Source organism: Phyllobates terribilis, unplaced genomic scaffold (assembly GCF_046119375.1).
Source record: "Phyllobates terribilis strain yellow unplaced genomic scaffold, ASM4611937v1 Scaffold_1__5_contigs__length_1240528914, whole genome shotgun sequence".
Lineage (NCBI taxonomy): Eukaryota > Metazoa > Chordata > Amphibia > Anura > Dendrobatidae > Phyllobates > Phyllobates terribilis.
In genome coordinates, this window is record NW_027362761.1 from 473979528 (window position 1) to 474001388 (window position 21861).

Below are 21861 nucleotides of genomic sequence, written 5' to 3' on the forward strand. Positions count from 1 at the left end.
ACTAAGCTCCATCAGATTTAAAATTACTAATCATGTTTATCTGTATCTTGGCTGGAAAATAATTTGGGCTTTGTAGCAGTGTGCAGTACTGATGCTACTAGGCCATCTATACTAAGCTCCACCAGATTTAAAATTACTAATCATGTTTATCTGTATCTTGGCTGGAAAATAATTTGGGCTTTGTAGCAGTGTGCAGAACTGATTCTATTAGGCCATCTATACTAAGCTCCACCAGATTTAAAATTACTAATCATGTTTATCTGTATCTTGGCTGGAAAATAATTTGGGCTTTGTAGCAGTTTGCAGTACTGATTCTATTAGGCCATCTATACTAAGCTCCACCAGCTTTCAAATTAATAATAATTTTTACTTGCATATAGCCCGGAAAATAATTTTTTTCTCCTAGATGTGCAAGACACATGAGTGCCTTCTTGCTGCACTACCTGCAACATGACCCTCAGATTGTCAGAATTCGAAGTAATCCTGACTACTGGGTTGCCACACTCTTATATCCCCACACTCTTCGATCAACCTTTTCATTTTAATAAAGAACAAAAAAATGGTCATTTTTTAAATTATAAGCATTAGCAGGTTATTAGAAACTGAAATCAAACAGTTTTCAACTCAAAACTTTATTCTAGGTGATGTTACATTTGCACATAGGACCCCTTGTTCGAGCGCAGCTTCTGAACTCTCTCGTCCATTGAATTTGTCAGGTTTTGGATGGTTTCTGCTTCATTTGTTTTGCATGAGGACAGAATACCCTCCCAGAGCTGTTGCTTAGACACTCCTTTTGATGATGCTCCAGAGGTTCTGAATGGGGTTGAGGTCAGGGGAGCATGGGGGTCACACCATAAGTTTGTCCACTTTTATGCCTATATCAGCCAGAGATGCAGATGTGTCATGTGCAGCATGAGACGGTGCATTATCATGCATGAAAATGATCTTGCTGTGGAATACACGGTTCTTCTTCTTGAACCATGGCAGGAAGTGCTGTTTGAGAAACTCCACGTACATTATGGAGTTCATCTTTACCCCTTCAGGGATCCTAAAGGGGCTGACAATCTCTCTCCCCATGATTCCAGCCCAAAACTTTACTCCACCTCCTCCTTGTTGGCGCTGTAGCCGTGTTTGCGTGGGGTGTCCATCAACCAGCCATCCTCCACTCCATTCATCTGGACCATCGAGCGTTGCACGGCACTCATCGGTGAACAAAACAGTTTTGAAGTCAGTCTTCATGTATTGTTTGGCCCACTGGAGCCGTTTCTGCTTGTGTGCAGTGGATAGAGGAGGTCGACAGGATGGCTTACGCACAGCTGGAAACCTCTGAAGGACTCTGCATCTTGTTGTTCGGGGAACTTTGGAGGCACCAGCAGCTTCAAAAACTTGTCTGCTGCTATGACAAGGCTTTTTTGCCGCTGCTCTTTTAACCTGACGTAATTGCCTGGAGGAAAGAGTCCTCAATTTTCCCTTATCAGCACGCACACCTGTGTACTGTGAATCAGCTACATACTTCTTGATTGTGCGATGATCAGATGAAGTGTCGTGGCAATGTTGATTGTAGTCATGCCTTGACCTAAACACTCCACAATTTGTTGCTTCTCAGCAGACGACACATCCTTTTTCTTTCCCATTTTGGCAGAAAATGTAGGCTGCTTAATAATGTGGGACAGCCTTCTTAAGTAGTCTTGCCTTTCATTGGACACACCTGCCAAACTAATTAGCACAGGAGTCTGCAATTGCTTACAGTGATATAAAGAGCCCTGACACACATCACCATCAATGAGTTTAACTGAGAAACAAACAAATTCTTCCCTTATCACTCCAAAACATTTTTTGCATAATAATTTGGAACACAGCGTACATGTGCTTTTCCACAAAACACCAGTGGTTCACGTAGTGAATCTTACAGTTCTAACTTGCCAACCGTGGTCTGTACGGAGTTGTTCAATAAAGGGCCCAAAATTAAGATAACATAGACAGGAGAGGTCTCTATGAATAGGAATTCCTAAGTATTTGATACCCTGTGAGGGCCAGGCAAATGGAAAGTTGGACTGGATGGAATCCTGTATGGATTTGGGGAGGGAGACATCGAGGGCCTCAGACTTCGCTGCATTGATTTTAAAATTTAACCATGTAACAAAGTGATCTATTTCAGCCATAACAGCAGGGATGGATATATGTGATTGAGTGATATATACTAGGACATCATCAGCAAATGCAGAGCACTTGTACTCGGTGCCTCCCACCTCAATCCACCTAATATTGAGGTTATGGCGAATTGATGAGAGCAGGTGCTCCGTCACTAGGATGTATAAGAGAGGGGACAGAGGACATCCCTGCCTTGTCCCATTGGTGATTATGAAAGGTGATGAAAATGTTCCATTTATCTTCAGCCTAGGTGACGTATTGCGATACAGGGCCGTGATTTTGGATATAAAAGGGTCCCCTAGACCCGTACCCCAAGCTTTTTAAGAGAATAATATATGGCATGCCAGGAGACTCTATGGAATGCTTTCTCAGCATCCAATGAGAGTATCTAATTACAAATTTTTAACTGCATCTAGCCCAGGAAATACTTTGTGCCTAGTAGCAGAGTCTGCTAGTCAGCGGATTATCCCAGCTGTTAAGCAAGCTACACCACCTGTAGTTTGGACACTTATTTTTTTCAAAGGAAATGGTTCGGGCCCCCGGGATACTCAGTGAAGAGCATTGGGGAGACACCCCAAGGTATAGGGTCTGGGACTGGCTGTAGGACGCCTTCCGGTGGACCGCCGAGCTCGATCCTTATAAAAGCTTTTTAGCTGCAGCAGCTTTAGTGGACGCTACTGGAGCTGGAATTACGCGGCTGCTGGCATGAGACTTGCCCTCCAATAGATCCTTGTTAAAGGATTTAAAGTGTATTCATTCAAAGTAGAGAGACAATTTAAATTAAAAAGCTTAGACCTGCCTCCACCATAGGGGGTCTCGCTCGACCCACCAGCGGACAGGCATCAGTATTGGGAGAGGTGGGCTGGCCGTCAGGGTCCACCGCAGCTCTGACACAAACCCGGCGACACGGAGGTCGCACGGGCAGGAACGGACTGGCCGTGTCGGCTTCGCACTTTTTTGGTTTTAGAAAGGCATGACATGCCTATATCTGTGTCTCCCCCTCCTTTTACTCCTCCACCTCTTTTCTTTTCGCATAACTATATGTACTTGTCACTTTTCCATGTGTTAGTTGTGTCTTCTGAGCAGTTTGTCAGCTTTTGAACGACCTTTGAAGGTGTTTTCTATGTATTTCTATGTGGTTTTGTTTGCCTGCCATTGGTTTTAACGGTGTTCGAAGGTGTTCGACGAACAGTTCGGCGAACATACGGGTGTTCGACGTACCGAACCAAACTCGAACACTACGGGGGTGGCTAAACACTATTAAAGATGCCTTATCTACCAGAGAGATTCCACCCTCTCTGGAGGAGTTAGTATCTCTCGCTGACCGTATAGACTTGTATCATGCAGAACACCAGTTAGAGCTAGAGGTTGGCAGACCTCGGTATCTGTTGGCACCAGGCGTCTTTGGGTTCAAACCCAAGACTCTCGACCCAGAGCCTGAGGCTATGGATATATCTCGGCCTGAGTCTGGTCCCTCTCGTTCCCGACCTGTACATCTCTTGGAGCATCCCGTAAATAAGGGTTCCAAGCAGTCGGTAAAACGAGTGGTTCTTACCACCGTTGGAGGAGGTGGATTAAATTCTGGGACTTCATCCTCCAAGCTATCATATAAAGTGACGTTGTCCTTTGGTAGATCTGCAGTTGCTGCCAAGGCGTGGGTGGACTCTGGTGCTTAGGGCAATTTTTGTCATTTACGTTTGCCCAGAGGCATGACATCCCTATTGAGCTACTCTCTAGTCCTATGAACATTAGTGTTGTCAATGGTTCACTCCTGGATGTGCAGATCACCCATCAGTCGATCCCTCTCACCTTGTCATTTCCTCAGGGCCACCGGGAGGTTATCTCTTTTCTTATTATTCCTGGTGGATTAGACGAGGTGTTATTGGGTCTCCCCTGGTTACGTTGTCATTCTCCACACATTGACTGGAATACAGGGAGAATTTCTTCCTGGAGTGAGAATTGTGCATTTCAGTGTTTGGGCAAAGTCACCCGGCGGGTAGTCTCTAATCCTCCTATCATTGCCACACCCTCTACAGATTCTTTGTCTGTTTCCAGGACCCGGTCCTTGTCTGAGTATGTCGCAAAGAACTCTCAGGAGGAGAGGGTGGCTGCAGTGTTCTCCAACCCGGTTCCTTCAGGGAGGACGTTTGTTTCCCCTAATATACGGAGTATGGTGCTCTCCTGGGCTCATGCCCCTAAGATCGGAGCTCACCTGGGGGTCAAACATACCACTAAGTCCCTTCTACGGTCCTATTGGTGGTCCCGGTGGCGCCAGGACGTCAAGGACTTTATTCTCGCTTGTCCCGTCTGTGCGAGAGATAAATCTTTTTGCCAGAGACTGGCGGGTCCTTCCTCCCTGTCACCCGTGAAGGATCCTACGCATAGAGAGCCAGTTGTCACTGCTTCCCGTCCTAAAAGAGGGTACCCTGTACACCGGAGGGGTCACTGTTTCGTAAATCCTCTCTGTGACCAGTTGGACCACATCTTTGTCCCCCAGCTCATGGAGGAAAATGAGCGTCAAGTGGAGGGGGATAATGTTAGGCGTCGGTCTGGTGCTGGATTTGAAATGGGTCCAGGACCTTCTGTGGTCTCCCATTTCAGTCCAGCTGGGGTTGATGCTGCTCAGCATCATTGTCAGCCCCAATGCCTAGCTGTTACACAAGCCGTGCAGATTGTCTCCCAGGCATTTGTGCCTAGCAGTGTTAAGCATAGGCTGCAAAGGGAGACAGGGCTTGAGGAGTCTAAGTCCAGGATTCGCCACACTGAGCATGTCCGTGACCTGGCAGATCATGATTGGTGGGTTGGCACCCACCTGACTCGGTGACCTGGCACCACCTGATTGGTCCACGGGTAACGTCACCAATGGCGCGTCGCTGGGCAGGGCTTAGTCTTTAAAAGGTCCGCCCACAAACATGGTGGCGCGCTCAGATCATTTGAGCTGGTTGTTTGTGGTGTGCACGCTTATACTCTTGGGCTCTTCTAAGAGTTATAGCTTTATTCAAGCAGGTAGCTTGAGCCATATAAAGCGGGTCTGCTCAGTCCGGTAGCTCGCCGGCTGAGTGCACGAATACCCGGTGGGTATCACACCCACATACTAGCGCCATCTCCTATAGCGTAACGCCTGTACCGGAGACAGGGCTACTGCTTCTTCTCCGGTCACACGTCTCCCTTCGGTTCTTGGAGATTGTGTGAACCGCTTTAGCGCCATTCCCCATAGCGTAGCACCTGTATCAAAGACAGGGCTACTGCTTCTCCCATGGTCGCACGTCTCCCTGCGGTTCTTGGAGATTGTGCGAACCGTCTTACCCTTCCGTGTGCATTAACACGAAGGGCTAAGATATTTGATAGGTGCGTCGCCGGTCGCTCTCCCTCCGTGCAGTTAACGGAGATAGAGCGTATCGCCTTACCCGGTCCGGTGTGCTGTTAACACGGACGGGTTATCAGTTTAGTTGTCGCTTTCCTTTCCACCTGGAAAGTGTTTGGCAGCAGTCCATTAGGCTGCATTGCGGACCCCGGGGTCGGTTGCGTTCCATTAAAATAAAGTTGTCTGCAACCGCCCTCTTAACACCTTAACTATGAAAATTGTACATTCACACTGAAGGCATCAAAACTATGAATTAACACATGTGGAATTATATACTTAACAAAAAAGTGTGAAACAACTGAAAATATGTCTTATATTCTAGGTTCTTCAAAGTAGCCACCATTTGCTTTGATGACTGCTTTGCACACTCTTGGCATTCTCTTGATGAGCTTCAAGAGGTAGTCACCGGAAATGGTCTTCCAACAATCTTGAAGGAGTTCCCAGAGATGCTTAGCACTTGTTGGCCCTTTTGCCTTCACTCTGCGGTCCAGCTCACCCCAAACCATCTCGATTGGGTTCAGGTCTGGTGACTGTGCAGGCCAGGTCATCTGGCGTAGCACCCCATCACTCTCCTTCTTGGTCAAATAGCCCTTACACAGCCTGGAGGTGTGTTTGGGGTCATTGTCCTGTTGAAAAATAAATGATGGTCCAACTAAACGCAAACTGGATGGAATATCATGCCGCTGCAAGATGCTGTGGTAGCCATGCTGGTTCAGTATGCCTTCAATTTTGAATAAATCCCCAACAGTGTCACCAGCAAAGCACCCCCACACCATCACACCTACTCCTCCATGCTTCACGGTGGGAACCAGGCATGTAGAGTCCATCCGTTCACTTTTTCTGAGTCGCACAAAGACATGGTGGTTGGAACCAAAGATCTCAAATTTGGACTCATCAGACCAAAGCACAGATTTCCACTGGTCTAATGTCCATTCCTTGTGTTCTTTAGCCCAATCAAGTCTCTTCTGCTTGTTGCCTGTCCTTAGCAGTGGTTTCCTAGCAGCTATTTCACCATGAAGGCCTGCTGCACAAAGTCTCCTCTTAACAGTTGTTGTAGAGATGTGTCTTCTGCTAGAACTCTGTGTGGCATTGACCTGGTCTCTAATCTGAACTGCTGTTAACTTGCGATTTCTGAGGCTGGTGACTCGGAAAAACTTATCCTCAGAAGCAGAGGTGACTCTTGGTCTTCCTTTCCTGGGGCGGTCCTCATGTGAGCCAGTTTCTTTGTAGCGCTTGATGGTTTTTGCAACTGCACTTGGGGACACATTCAAAGTTTGCCCAATTTTTCAGACTGACTGACCTTCATTACTTAAAGTAATGTTGGCCACTCGTTTTTCTTTACTTAGCTGCTTTTTTCTTGCCATAATACAAATTTTAACAGTCTATTCAGTAGGACTATCAGCTGTGTATCCACCTGACTTCTGCACAACACAACTGATGGTCCCAACCCCATTTATAAGGCAAGAAATCCCTCTTATTAAACCTGACAGGGCACACCTTTGAAGTGAAAACCATTTCCGGTGACTACCTCTTGAAGCTCATCAAGAGAACGCCAAGAGTGTGCAAAGCAGTCATCAAAGCAAAAGGTGGCTACTTTGAAGAACCTAGAATATAAGGCATATGTTCAGTTGTTTCACACTTTTTTAAGTATATATTTTCACATGTGTTAATTCATAGTTTCGATGCCTTCAGTGTGAATGTGCAATTTTCAAACTCATGAAAATACAGAAAAATCTTTAAATGAGGAGGTGTGTCCAAACTTTTGGTCTGTACTGTATATATATATATATATATATATATATATATATATATATCCATCTGAACTAACAGTCCTTCTGAGAACTAATCCAGCTGCATATAATCAGTGCAAGGCGGGCAGGCGTGTATGTGGCAGACTGCAGTGTATGATACAGCACAAGAGGGTCCATTGAACGACCTGTTTGCTGTTGCTGTAATAATTACAGATATTTGTAGAGATAGCACCAGATATCAGGGGCCAGGGCAATTTTTTTGTTTATTTTAATCCTGGTTATTTGCTTAAAAAGAAATTCAGAGTACACCAGTTTTCTGCTCCATTTGCTTGTTCTCACTACAGAATAAAGCCAGTTCTGTTCCATATTTCAGCGATAAAAATCCAGAAATTTAAACTGAACGTGGAAAATATTGGCCTCCTTTTCCAGTCTGTTGCAGTGTGTTTGTAAAGCTATTCACACTAGGTGTCTGTGAAGAAAAGTATTAGTAAATTACAGGCCTGCTATTTAAAACCGTGGATCTCTGTCAGACATATCACCTATAAGACTGTTCCAAAATCAGACATTTCTTCCATTTCCATTCTGTTGCAGTGTGTCACTCAAGCTATTCACACAAGGTCTCTGTATAGAATAATATTAGTAAATTACAGGCTTGCTATTTAAAATTGTGGTTCTCTGTCAGACGTATCACATATAACTGCGTTCCAAAATCAGACATTTCTCGTGAACGTGGAAAATATTGTCCTCCATTAAAAATGTGCAATGTGCATGGCAAGGGACAGGGAAGTGGACGTGATGGTGATGGTGCATGCAGAGGCCGAGGACGTGGCCGTGGGCAACCTGAAATTGTGCCACAACAAACACTCACATCTTGTCGCTCGACTGTCCTGTCCCAATTGCTAGGGGACCTCAGGACACCACTATTGAACCCCGAGCAGTGACAAAAGGTTATTGGTTGGATAGCAGATAATGCATCCAGTCACTTTGCAACCACCACCACCCTGTCTTCCACACGGTCAGGTTTCAGTAGCCGTGAGTCTGGACTGCATATTCCTCACCCTGATCCTCCTTTCTCCCACCATGCCAAGGGCCCGGAGACAACTGATCCCACACTTGGACACTCAGAAGAGCTGTACACTTTTCCATTTATAGATTCGGGCCTCTCACCCGGCCAGCTTCAAGCGAGTCAAGAGGAGAACTCGTGTATTGATGCCCAAATATTGGAGCAGCCACGATCACATGAAGGCGATGGTGGGAAAGTGTAATTACTGTCACAAGAGGGGGATGATGTTGATGAGACACAAATGCCAGAAAGTCAGGAGGAGGACCAGGGTGCAGAAGTGGAAGACGAAGTGGTGGATGATATAGTAACTGACCCAAACTGGCAGGGGAACATATACAGAGCGAGGACAGCAGCACACAGGGAAGGGAGGAGTAGCATCACAACAGGCAGGAAGAAGCAGTGTGGTGGCCGCAGACATAAGGCGAGAAAGCGCTCCTCGTAACACCAACACGATGGAAGTTGTCAGTATAACTGTTAGGTTTTCCCGAGTCTGGTTATTTTTTAAACACTCTTCAGATAACCCCAAAAAGGCCATTTACACCACCTGCCAGGCAGCATCAGCACGGGTAGCAAAACTAGCAGCCTGACCACCACCAGCATAATCAGGCACATGGCAGCAAAGCACCCCACTAAGTGGGCCAAACCCTAGGGTCCAGCAACAGTGTCTGCGGGTGACACCACTGCTTGTTCCACTGTTGTGCATGCACGCCAATCCTCTGTCCATGGTGCAAGCCAAGATGCCTCCTGCCCTGCACCTGTCGTTGAACACTCTCGACTAGCACCATCAGCAAGCACGTCCATGTCCTTGTCCCAGCGCAGCGTTCAGTTGTCTCTACCCCAGTCCTTGGAATGCAAGCGCAAATATGCAGCCAACGCCCCACAGGCCACACTACTAAATTCACACATTTCGCGAATGTGTGGAGATGGAAGCTTTCAGCAACCTGATGGAGGCCATACTTCGGCACTCGGTCCCCAGCCGCCACTATTTCTCCTGGTGTGCCATCCCCGCATTACACAAGCATGTGTCCCACAACATTAGACGTTCCATCAACAATGCAGTTACTGGGAAAGTCCACCTAACCACGAACACGTGGACAAGTGAATGTGGGCAGGGATGATACATCTCGCTGATGGCACACTGGGTTAACATAGTGGAAGCCGGGACCCAGTCGGACCTTGGGACGGAACATGTCCTCCCAACGCCGAGGATTGCAGGCCCTAGGTCAATCAGGGTTGCCCCCACATTCTACAGCTCCTGCACCTCCTCCTCCTCTTAAGCCACCATCTCTGAAATGACCACATCAGTCGCAAGCTGGAAGCACTGCAGAAGTGCCTCAGCCAAGCGGCAACAGGCTGTGCTGAAGCTAATATGCTTGGTGACAAACCGAACAACGCTGAAGAGTTGTGGACAGCTCTAAAAGAGTCGGCAGATCTGTGGCTGACACCGCTGACCCTACAGCCAGGCATGGTCGTGTGTGACAATGGCCGGAACCTGGTGGCGGCTCTGATGAGAGGCGAGCTCACACACGTACCATGCCTGGCCAATATGCTTAACCTTGTGGTTCAGTGGTTTCTCAAAACCTATCCAGATCTGCCGGATATGCTTGTCAAAGTACACCGCCTGTGTGCCCATTTTAGAAAGTCAGCTACAGCTTCCGTCACCTTCGCCGTGCTTCAGCAGCATTTGCAGCTTCCAGCTCATTGACTGGTGTGTGATGTCCCCACGCATTGGAACTCTACATTGCAGATGTTGGGAAGGATTTGTGAGCAGAAGAGGGCAGTTGTTGACTACCTGTATCAGCAAGGCCATCGTTATTCAGGTCAGACTCCACACATAAAACCTCAGGAGTGAACATGTATGTCAGACATATGTACCATCCTCCAAAACTTTGAGGACCCCACCAAGTTAATGAGCGGTGATGACGACATAATTAGCATCACCATCCCGCATCTCTCTCTTCTGAAACATTCTCTGCTCACAATTAAAGAGGACGAATTGAAGGCAGAGCATAATGAGATGAAGCAAGGAACCATACAGGGTGATTCCACACAGCCCAGCCTCATCTCATCCCAACGTGGATTTGGTGACAATGAGGAAGAGGAGGAGGAAGAACAGGAGCTAGTTTCCTGCACTATAGATGGTACTAACTGTACAACTGTCATACCGTCTGCTCAGCATGGATGGCCTGAGGACAGGGAAGAGGAGGAAGAGGAGGAGGAAGAGGAGGAGGATGAGGAGGAGAGCATGGTCAGTCGTCCTCTTGGTGAGGACACGGAAGTCTTGCCTCAGCAGTCTGGCACACATTGCTGAGTTTATGTTGCGCTGCCTTTCCCGTGACCCTCGCGTCGTCCATATTTTGGGTAACAGTCATTATTGGTTGGTGACACTTCTAGACCCACTCTACAAGTAGAACTTTCTGTCTCTTATTCCTGCACAGAGCAGGCCTAATAAAATGGGGCAGTACAAGAAGGCCCTTGATGTGGAATTATTAGAAAAATTCCCATCTGAAAATGCTGGCGGCAGAGGTCACAGTTCGTTGGACAACCAAGGAGTACAGGCGAGAGAAACACAAATGCAATCCAGCAGAGGAACACTGTCAAAGTTCTGGGACAATTTTCTCAGACCCTCCCATCGCACAAACCCTTGGGGTACTTTGCCAAGGTGGGAAAAGTTGCAGAAGATGCTGAGGGAGTACCTTACCGACTGTACCAACGTCCTCCTTGATTCCTCTGTGCCTTATAATTATTGGGTATCCAAGCTGGATACGTGGCATGAACTGGCTCTCCACACTTTGGAGGGCCTGGCCTGCCCTGCCGCTAGCGTTTTGTCAGAGCGGGTTTATAGTGCCGCTGGTGGAATTATAACTTTCAACTGAAAATGCTGACAGGCTGACTCTTATAAAAATAAACAAGTGCTGGATTGGTCCAGACTTCTCAACACCTCCGAATGATAGCAGCGTAACATAAACTCAAATATAGTGTCTTTTTTTTTTTGGGAGGTCTAACTCTAGTCCCATGCACCTCTGTCTTCACACCCAGACATGTGTATACGCTTCCTGATTTTGTCTATTTGCTCTTGTCCTCCTCCTTCTCCGCATCCTCATCCTCCACCACCATATCACCACCATGTGTACCATATCAACATATCTACATCTCTTGCAAGGGACATTGAAGTTCCTCCAAATTTTTGGCAGCCATTGCTTCACTGCATAAGCAAACAGTATGGGAGACCCACTTCCTAATAATGGGAACATTGTTTTCAGGAGGCCCTCTGACCTCTACGTCTCTTGCAAGGGGCATTGGAGTGCCTCCAAAATTTTGACAGCCATTGCAGTCACTGCATAGGCAAATAGTATGGGAGACCCTCTCCTTTCTAATGGGAATATATCATTACTGAGGCCATTACTGTATGTGTCTTTAAATTGTTATTGGGTTTTTTCCTAAATTGTGGTAGCCGTTGGACTCACTGCATACCCTATAACTGCACAGAAGACCCTCTCCTTTCTAATGGGAACATGTCATTACTGTGGCCAAGCTCTATGTGTCTTTAAATTGTTAGTAGAGTTTTTCCTAAATTTTGGCAGCCGTTGCACTCACTGCATACCCTATAACTGAATAGCAGACCCTCTCCTTTCTAATGGGAACATGTCATTACTGTGGCCCAGCTCTTTGTGTCTTTAAATTGCTAGTGGGGTTTTTCCCAAATTTTGGCAGCCCTTGCGGTCACAGCATGGTCATTACCACTATAGGAGACCAGCTCCTTTATAATAGGAATTTTTTTTTTACTGAGACCCTCCTCTATGTCTTTTCAAAGGGGTATTGGGTTGCGTCCAAATTTTTGGCATCCCTTGCAGTCACTGCATGCTCAATAACAATATAGGAGACCCACTCTTTAATAATGGGAACAACAAAGCATAGCCGGCTGATGGCTCTCTAACAATACTGAAGGCCCACTGCTGGCCCTTTAAGAATAGTAAGGGCCGCCTGATGGCCCGGTAAAAATAGGCTTTTTGACTTTCAGAGTCCCTCCATCATTAATGAACAGGAGGTGTCTGATGATGTGTCACACATCACATGGTCAGATAAGGTTATAAAATGTTAAAATGATATTTCCTGGTGAATGCATTTGTCTTGGTTGAAAGCAATGCAAAAATGCATCAAAAATGCTATGTATGAACATAGCCCAAGGTGTGGAGTAGCATTTTTGTTTTTGGTTATTTATTTCGCCTTATATACAAGTCATTACCCTGGAAAGGATGGTCATTAACATATTTCCCAGGAAAATCCAATTTGGTTTCGTTTTTTTATGTTTTATTGTGAGTCCGTAAAAGTGGCGTAATACCTCTGACAACATTGTTGACAGCATTGACCTGGGAGTCATAAATGCATCCAGGTGTCTTCCCCATGCTGTTCCCATGTCATTTGAGCACTGTTCCCATCGATTTGCTCGAGTTTCCCATAGACTTACATTGGGCTCGTTACTCGGACTGAGCATTCGAACATTCCAATTTGCTCAACTCGAACAACGAGTACCCGAGCATTTTAGTGCTCGCTCTTCACTAATTCTGACCAGTGTCAGTTCATGTGGTACTCTGAAATGCTTCAACATATCCCAGTTTTGAAAATGTTTTTTGTGACACATTGTACTTCATATTACTGGCAAATTTAGGTGGATATGATTTGCGTTTATTTATGAAAAAAAATGGAAATTTGATAAAGTTTGAAAAATTTACAATTTTTGAACATTGACATTTTATGCCCTTAAAACAGATATACATACCAATAAAAATAATAAATAACGTTGGGCACATGTCTTCTTTTCACATGTAATTTTTTTACTTTTTTTTAGACATCTAGAAGGTTGAAAGCTTAGCAACCATTTTTCATTTTTCCAACAAAATTTACTCAACATATTTTATTAGGGACTAGTGTTGAGCCACCCCCGTAGTGTTCGGGTTCGGTTCGGTTCATCGAACACCGGGATGTTCGAGGAACTGTTCGTCGAACTGTTCGTCGAACACCTTAGAACACCGTCGAACACCGTTAAAACCAATGTCAGGCAAACAAAAACACATAGAAACACATAGAAAACACCTTCAAATGTGTCCAAAAGCTGACAAACTGCTCAGAAAACGCTCTCTTTAAAAAAGCCGGCCGGCAATTCAGCAGCTGCATACACTGGTACCCGACAATTTAGACAAGAAGGAATAGAGCATCACACATAGATTAGATAGATAGAGACAAGGCAGTCACATATATAAGAAGTACAGTGACAGTGTTGGCTACTGTACTTGTCATTTAGTGTAAAGGATTTATTAAAAAAAATAATAGTGTTTTCGTGCACCGTCTCTTTAAAAAAGCCGGCCGGCAATTCAGCAGCGGTACCCGACAATTTAGAACAGAAAGAATAGAGCTTCACACATAGATAGATAGATATAAACATGTCAGTCACATATATAATAAGTACAGTGACAGTGTTGGTTACTGTACTTGTCATTTAGTGTAAAGGATTTATTTAAAAAAATAATAGTGTTTTCATGCACTGTCTCTTTAAAAAAGCCGGCCGGCAATTCAGCAGCGGTACCCGACAATTTAGAACAGAAAGATAGAGCATCACACATAGATTAGATAGATAGAAACATGTCAGTCACATATATATGAAGTACAGTGACAGTGTTGGTTACTGTACTTGTCATTTAGTGTTAAAATAAAGGATTTATAAAAAAAAAAATTGGCGTGGGGTTCCCCGTAATTTTAGTCTCTAGCGGAGGTTAAGCAGACGGCTGGGGCAGATGTTTGAAGCCTGGGAAGGGGGTAATACCCACGGAGCTTCCCAGACTACTAATATCAGCCCCCAGCTGAATACCTAGCCTTTACTAGCTATTAAAATGGGGGACCCCCCAAAAAGATGATGTGGGGTCCCCCCTATTTTAATAGCTAGCAAAGGCTAGGCAGACAGCTGAGGGCTGATATTAATAGCCCAGGAAGGGTGCCATGAATATTGGCCCCCTCCCAGGCTAGAAACACCATCCGTCAGCCGCCCCAGAAATGGCGCATCCATAGGATGCGCCAATTCTGGCACTTAGCCTCGCTCTTCCCACTGCCCTGTAGCGGTGGCAGTGGGGTAATAGGGTTGGGGTTGATGTCAGCTTATAATGCCAGCTGACATCAAGCCCAGGTTAGTAATGGAGAGGCGTCTATAAGACACCCCCATTACTAACCCCATAGTCAAAGTTAAAAGAAAACACAAACACCCAGAATAAAGTCCTTTAATTTAAATAAACACACAATTCTTTATTGTTCTAAATTAAACCATACTTACCGTCACGCCCATTCCAGCTGAAGCCAATGATCTCCTGCAATAAAAGAAAAATAATAAAGCAACTTCATCCTTACCTTTCCATGGTTCCCAGGACGGCTCCAGCTCTGCTACATCGAGATGACAGGCTGGACCGCAGCAGAAAGCTGCCATCCAGCCTGTCATCCCGCAGACACTGAGAAGCGCAGGCATGCTTGTGCTCCTCAGTGTCTGGCTGTGATGGCATAAAGATGAGCCGAGGTCATGTCCAATGAACTCGGCTCACCTCATGCACGTCACTGACAGCGTGGGAAAATTCTCCTGCACTCAGCGCTTCAGCGTGAGAATTTTCCCACGCTGTCAGTGACGTGAATGAGTAGCACAGTAGTGTTTAACTTTGGCGGCAAGATCAGTGATTGGTCGCGGGTCAATCACCATGATGTTACAAATTTGTGTTAAACACATTTGTGTTAAAAATCGCTGATTGGTCGCTGGCGCTGCCCGCGACCAATCACCGATTTGGGCACCAAATTTAAATATCGGCCGCGACCAATCACCGATCTTGGCTCCACATTTAAACACCGCTGTACTGATTGGTCGCGGACGCTATTTAAATGTGGCGCCAAAATCGGAGATTGGTCGCGCCCAGCGTCGGCGACCAATCAGCACAGCGGTGTTTAAATGTGGAGCCAAGATCGGTGATTGGTCGCGGCCGATATTTAAATTTGGCGCACAAATCGGTGATTGGTCGCGGGCTGCGCCAGCGACCAATCAGCGATTTTTAACACAAATGTCCGGATCTTTGTAACACCATGCTGATACTGTGGGGACATCAGCGGCTAGGGTGTCAAGGGAGGACCGGGGAGCGGCGCTGCGGGTCGGGATACTTCTGCTGCGAGCAGTCGCTCATCTCCCGGCTTCTCGCAGCGGAAGTATCCGACCAGGCATCGGCGCTCCCCGGTCCTCACCAATACGATTCGCTGATTTGTCGCGCTCTCCGCACGCGACCAATCAGTGATCTTGGCGCTAAAGTTAACCACCGCTCTGCTGATTGGTCGCGGACGCTGCCCGCGACCAATCACCGATTTGGGCGCCACATTTAAATAGCGGCCGCGACCAATCAGCGAGCTTGGCGCCAAATTTAAACAACGCTCTGCTGATTGGTCGCGGACTCCAGCCGCGACCAATCAGCGAGATTGGCGCCAAATTTAAACCCCGCTTTGCTAATTGGTCGCGGATGCCGGCCGCGACTAATCAGCATTATTGGCGCCAAATTTAAACACCGCTCTGCTGATTGATCGCGGTCGCTGGCCGAGATCAATCAACAATATTGCCGCAAAATTGAAACACCGCTCTGCTGATTAGTCGCGGTCGCCGTTTCTGGGGTGGCTGACGGCTGGTGTTTCTAGCCTGGGAGGGGGCCAATATTCATGGTACCCTTCCTGGGCTATTAATATCAGTCCCCAGCTGTCTGCCTAGCCTTTGCTAGCTATTAAAAAAGGGGGGACCCCACGTCATTTTTTTGGGGGGTCCCCCATTTTAATAGCTAGTAAAGGCTAGGTATTCAGCTGGGGGCTGATATTAGTAGCCTGGGAAGCTCCGTGGGTATTACCCCTTCCCAGGCTTCAAACATCTGCCCCAGCCGTCTGCTTAACCTCTGCTAGAGACTAAAATAAAGGGGAACCCCACGCCAATTTTTTTTTAAATAAATTCTTTATTTTAACACTAAATGACAAGTACAGTAATCAACACTGTCACTGTACTTCATATATATGTGACTGACATGTTTCTATCTATCTAATCTATGTGTGAAGCTCTATTCCTTCTATTCTAAATTGTCGGGTACAGATGCTGAATTGCCGGCCGGCTTTTTTAAAGAGACAGTGCATGAAAACACTATTATTTTTTTTAATAAATCCTTTACACTAAATGACAAGTACAGTAAGCAACACTGTCACTGTACTTCATATATATGTGACTGACATGTTTCTACCTATCTAATCTATGTGTGATTCTCTATTCTTTCTGTTCTAAATTGTCGGGTACCGGTGTATGCCGCTGCTGAATTGCCGGCTTTTCATGTTTCACTGTGGGCACTGTTCCCATCGATTTGGGCAATCACTGTAATGCCACAACCACCATGGCTGTGGCATTGCAGTGAGTGGCAGGCAATCCCTGCATGATTGGTGCTCAAAATAGCGCCAGACATGCAGGACACGCTTTTGGTGCACGAACAGTTATCGAACATAACCTCGAACAGCCGAATTTTTTGCAAATCGTTCGGGTTGGTCGAACAACTCGAACACCGCCCAAAACAGCTTGAATTTGAGATTGGCGAACAGTTCTAGTCGAACACCGCTCATCTCTATTAGGGACCCCTATTTGAAGTGACTTTTGAGGGCCTATATGTTAAAAAACACCAAAAAGTGAACCCATTTTAAAAACTGCACCCCTCAAGGTGCTCAAAACCAAAATTTCTAATATGCCATTGTAGTGCCCATACATTTTGCCCAGCTTGTGCTTATGGAGATATGAACCCCTTAAATTAAAGGGGTTGTCCACTACTTGGACAACTCCTTCTTGAAATAAATGTTTGCCCAATAAAACAAAAAGCCTATACTCACTTCCCGTGCTGGCACCATCCCCGCGGTGTCAGCACCCGTGGTGTCACAACAACAGCCCGGAAGCCCCAGAACCATGAGTGCTGACATCGCAGGATCAGCACAGTACGGGAGGTGAGTATAGGCTTTTTTATTTTATTGGGGGCAAATATTTAGTTCAAGAAGGGGTTGTCCTAGTATTGCACAACCCCTTTTAGTGTGCTCTCCTCGCTACAGTAATGCTAAACATGTGGACGCTGGCTACGGTTTAGGCACACTGTGGGGCTCAGAAGGAAGGGGGCATTTGGATTTGGGAGCTCAGATTTTGCTGGATTTCTTTTTGGGGAGCCATGGCTTTTTTCCAGAGCCTTTGTTCTACCAGTAACGTGGAAGCCCCTATATTTCTATTAACAGATGATGAACCTGAGTGGGAGCATTTATTGGTAAGATTTTGGGATACATAACATTTTGGATCAGTTAAAATTTATTCTGTATTCTACACTGACTACTTACATCGGGGTTTCCATCTAAATCTCTGAAATATGTGATTCAGGATGGTGAGTGTCTCTTTTCACGTTTTATTGGTAATCATTTTTGGCACATAATATTTTTTGATCGCATTCTTTTCAGCTTTTTGGAGGCAGAATTAACAGAGAACAGCAATTCAGGAATCGTAAAAGTAGTAAGACAGTCACTCACACGGATCAGCGTGGTTACAGCGATACCACATTTATATTGTTTTTTTTATTTTTTGATGCTTTTACGCAATAAAAAGAATTTTATAGAGAAAAATTGTTTTTGCATAGCCTTATTCTGTCAGCTATAGCTTTTTTATTTTTTGATTAACCTAAAAGCAGCCTATATATTTCCTGCCGCTTCCACACCAATAACAAAACCTACAGCAAATTGGAAGCCAAAGCCAACATAATAAAAACAAATTAAACTTTATTATTCAGAGTATCACATATAAAAAGCACATTAAAAAATGGGGCAAAAACAGCAGAATTAACTTCATCAACTGGCTATACCGAATTGAATCGCCAGTTGATAGGGTTAATTCTTATATCCCCCCCCCTTTTTAATATGTTTCTATATGTGATACTCTGAATAATAAAGATTGATTTGATTGCACTATGTTGGCTTTGGCTTCCAATTTGCTGTAGGTTTTTTTATTTTTCGGCTGATGAAGTTGAAGGGGGGATTTTTTTTGTGGGTTTTCAGGGATACCATTTCTATTTACATATGACTTTTTGATCACGTTTTATTCCACTTTTTTGTTAGCTGTATAATGAAAAACATAGGTTTTGCTACATTTTTTTTTATGGTGTTCACTGTAGGGGTTATATATGACAGTTCTATAGATCAGGTCGTTCTGGACGCGTCGATACCAAATATGTGTACTCCTTTTCTTTATTTTTTTGTTACATAAATATGTGTATTTATTGACGTAATATTTTTTTCCCGATTTTTTTTTCAATTTTTATATTTCAATTCTTTTTACAGTTTTTGTTGTTGCATTTTTACTTTGTACCTCTATGGGACTTTAACTTTTATTACTTTGATCACTGATCTAATGCATTGCAATGCACAAGCACTGCAATGCATTACTCCTGTCAGTGTTACACTGACAGAATGCCTTTTAGACCATGCTCATGGCATGGTCTAACAGGCCATTGTAGCTGGCATACCTAGAGGTCATTATTTGACCTAGGGTTGCCTTGATAAACATCGACAACCCTCTATTACGTCAAAGGTGCCACAGAGAGCCCCCTTCTTTTGTTTGATGCTAAGCAAGAAACACAGAGTTCTTAATTACTATCTACAGTCAACACAATTCAAAGAATAATAAAAATAAACCGCATCAATATAAACAAGTACTGTGTACTTTTCAGAATTGTATTATTGAATTTTAAACCAAAGTATGGCATTCATAACATGTCTTGCTCTGCAAACTGTGATGGACAGACACTTCTATAATGTGTAAGAGAACAGAACCCGTAAATTCTGCTTGCTATTCTTACATCTTAATTCATAATTTTTGTAAACTATTTGTAGATATTTGTGTAGCAAAGGCACTGCAATAGAAAGTTACTGATCATGTTTGCTTGTAACACATTTTAAGACGTTCTGTAAAATCTTCCTTTGTGAACAATATAATCATAAGTGCAGCGCCGGCGTCTCTGCCTCCTGCCGGGCAGAGACGCCATTCCCCACACCGCCGCGGTCCTGGTCCGGCGTCCTCCAGCTCCCCTGCTGCTGTTGCACGCACCACGCGCAGCTTCCCGGGCACTGTGCTTGCGGCGCGTGAGCGCTCCCTCCCTCTTAAAGGGGCCGCACCCGCCGTCCTAAAGAGTCCCCAGCCAATGGTCGGAGGACCACTCCTATTGAAAGCACCTCCTCCAAAATGGAGGTGCCTGTGCAAGGTTGTTGTTTGTGTACTAACACTCTCCTCAGCCCTCAGGTTCCAGTGCCCGCCAGTTTGTCCATCAGCCGTGCCCGCCAGCCTATCAGCTGTGCCCGCCAGCCTGTCTATCAGCTGCGCCTGCCTACCTATCTACCAGCAGTGCCCACCAGCCTGACTACCTGCCGTGCCCGTCGGCCTGCCAGGTTACCTGCTGTGACCGCCTGCTTGCCTACCCGGATCACCTGTCTGGCTACCTGCTGTGCCCGCCTGCTTGCCTACCCGAATCACCTGTCTGGCTATCTGCCGTGCTCATCTGCTGTACCTGTCAGCTTCAGCCATCTGACCCGAGGGAGTCGCTTGCTCTCACACAAGGTCGGTCTCAGAGTGGCACCTGGTCCACCTGCCCGGTCCCTCCCTGGTTCACGGAGTCGACTAAGCCGCCCCGTGTGGCCAGAGTCGGTCCGAGTTGGCACTTAGCTACGCCCCTCTGGTCCCTCCTTGCATCCCAGCACAGAGGTTCCACCACCCGGATCCGTAACAATAAGGCTGTGTTTTTACCTTTTCAGTGGTCTTCAAGGATCATTCATTGGGCGCAGGCTCTGGAACAATATTAGTCACCAATAGTTCAGCAGAAGACAACACTATTTAGAATTGACTTTGGAACCATATACATGCTACTAAGAACAACTTCTTATGTATGGAATCAGAAATAAGCAATTAGACCTTACTGATGATATGGATGTTGAATAAATAGCAACAGCTATGGTGGAGGGACCCCAGATGGAGCTGTGTCTACTGTTGGAATTTGCTAATGTGTGAAGTTCTCCTAGATCGCACTGTTTTTTTTGTCAGTTCTTCTCCAGTAATCCTCCATGTTGTTATGATGATGTTGTAGATAACGCTTGCTGCATGTCCAAAGTAAAGCAGTTCATTCTCCCACTCTGAGTGCTGATCATTCCGCTGAAAGCTGCAACACACTCCTGTATATGCAACAACAAAAATAAAATATAAATGGCATTTTCTACAGATTAATCGTATTCAGTGTCAAGAAGCAATGACATCCTGAAAAAAAACTTTGTTTAAAATGTGTATTTTTCAGAACAAATTGATTACAGGATTCTATATTACATAAGCCTTGGAATCTTTTAGCTCTGAATTTTGACCAGTTGGATGGAGAGTTGTCCCATGAAAGCATGTGGTAAAGCCAGTGGTGAGAAGAAATTTATTACTGATTGAAGATCAAAAAGTAGATGACAACATGTTCTGTACAGATGGAGGGTGGGCCCTCAAAATCATGCCGTATGGTGGGCCAAAGGGACGACAATCTGAAATGGTCAATGATAATTATATTTTAAAGGAAACCTGTAAGACAATTCATGCTGCCCAAACCGTGGACAGTATAAATCACAGCTTGGATTTGGAATTTCAGAGAAAATATACTTTGAATATCTGGCTGGCTCTTTTCAGCACTGCTACAGGTGATAGGTCTCTCCCACGTGTGCATAGGTAGAGACATGTCAATCTCCTGAAGTGGCTCTGGGAACAGTTGCCAGTGGTGGTGCCGGACTAAGATCATCAAAGTTTATTTTCTCTGAAATGCTGATGGGTTTCAGATAACTATATACCTGGATGCAATTGTGCAGCTAGGTTTCAATATATCTTTCCCACTGTTTGGGCAGCATGAAAAACCTTACAGGTTCTCTTTAAAGCTGACATGATATTTCTTTGCACCAATAGAAAAACGATCCAGCTTCCTATCAAGGCAATGCTAAAAATGTATACTTTAAAGGGAATCTCTCAATAGGATCAACCATCCTAAACTGTTTATATGGACCTGTATGTCATAGGAAGCTGAATAAAATGATCTCAAGTCTTATTCCAGAGAAATCCACGTTTTTCTTATATGCAAATGACCTCTTCCAGGCTATGGGGAAGATGGAAGATAACTCTGCCACCAGAGCTTATTTTACACGAAGGGGGAGTTACCAGTGTGAGACAAGTAACTAACACAGAACAGGAGAAATTAAATTTGTCTTCTTGCAAACACATTTTTGCAGCTCTTGAGCTCTGCTGTATTATTTGCAACAATATTACGACCCTGTTTGTTTGTGAAGCTGAAACTGAGAGGAACCTGTAGAAGTCTCAAGGGCTCAAGAATATCTCAAGAGCTGTCACATTGTAGAAGGATCATCTTTATTCTCATTTGCACAAGGAAAGACTAGAAGCAATG

General features: G+C 45.1%; 1 long non-coding RNA gene across 1 annotated transcript in view; it reads right to left on the reverse strand.

Annotated features, from left to right (window-relative positions):
- The window catches only part of LOC141167865 (uncharacterized), a 265118-nt gene that overhangs the window by 151811 nt on the left and 91446 nt on the right, over positions 1-21861 (reverse strand). The window lies entirely within an intron of this gene.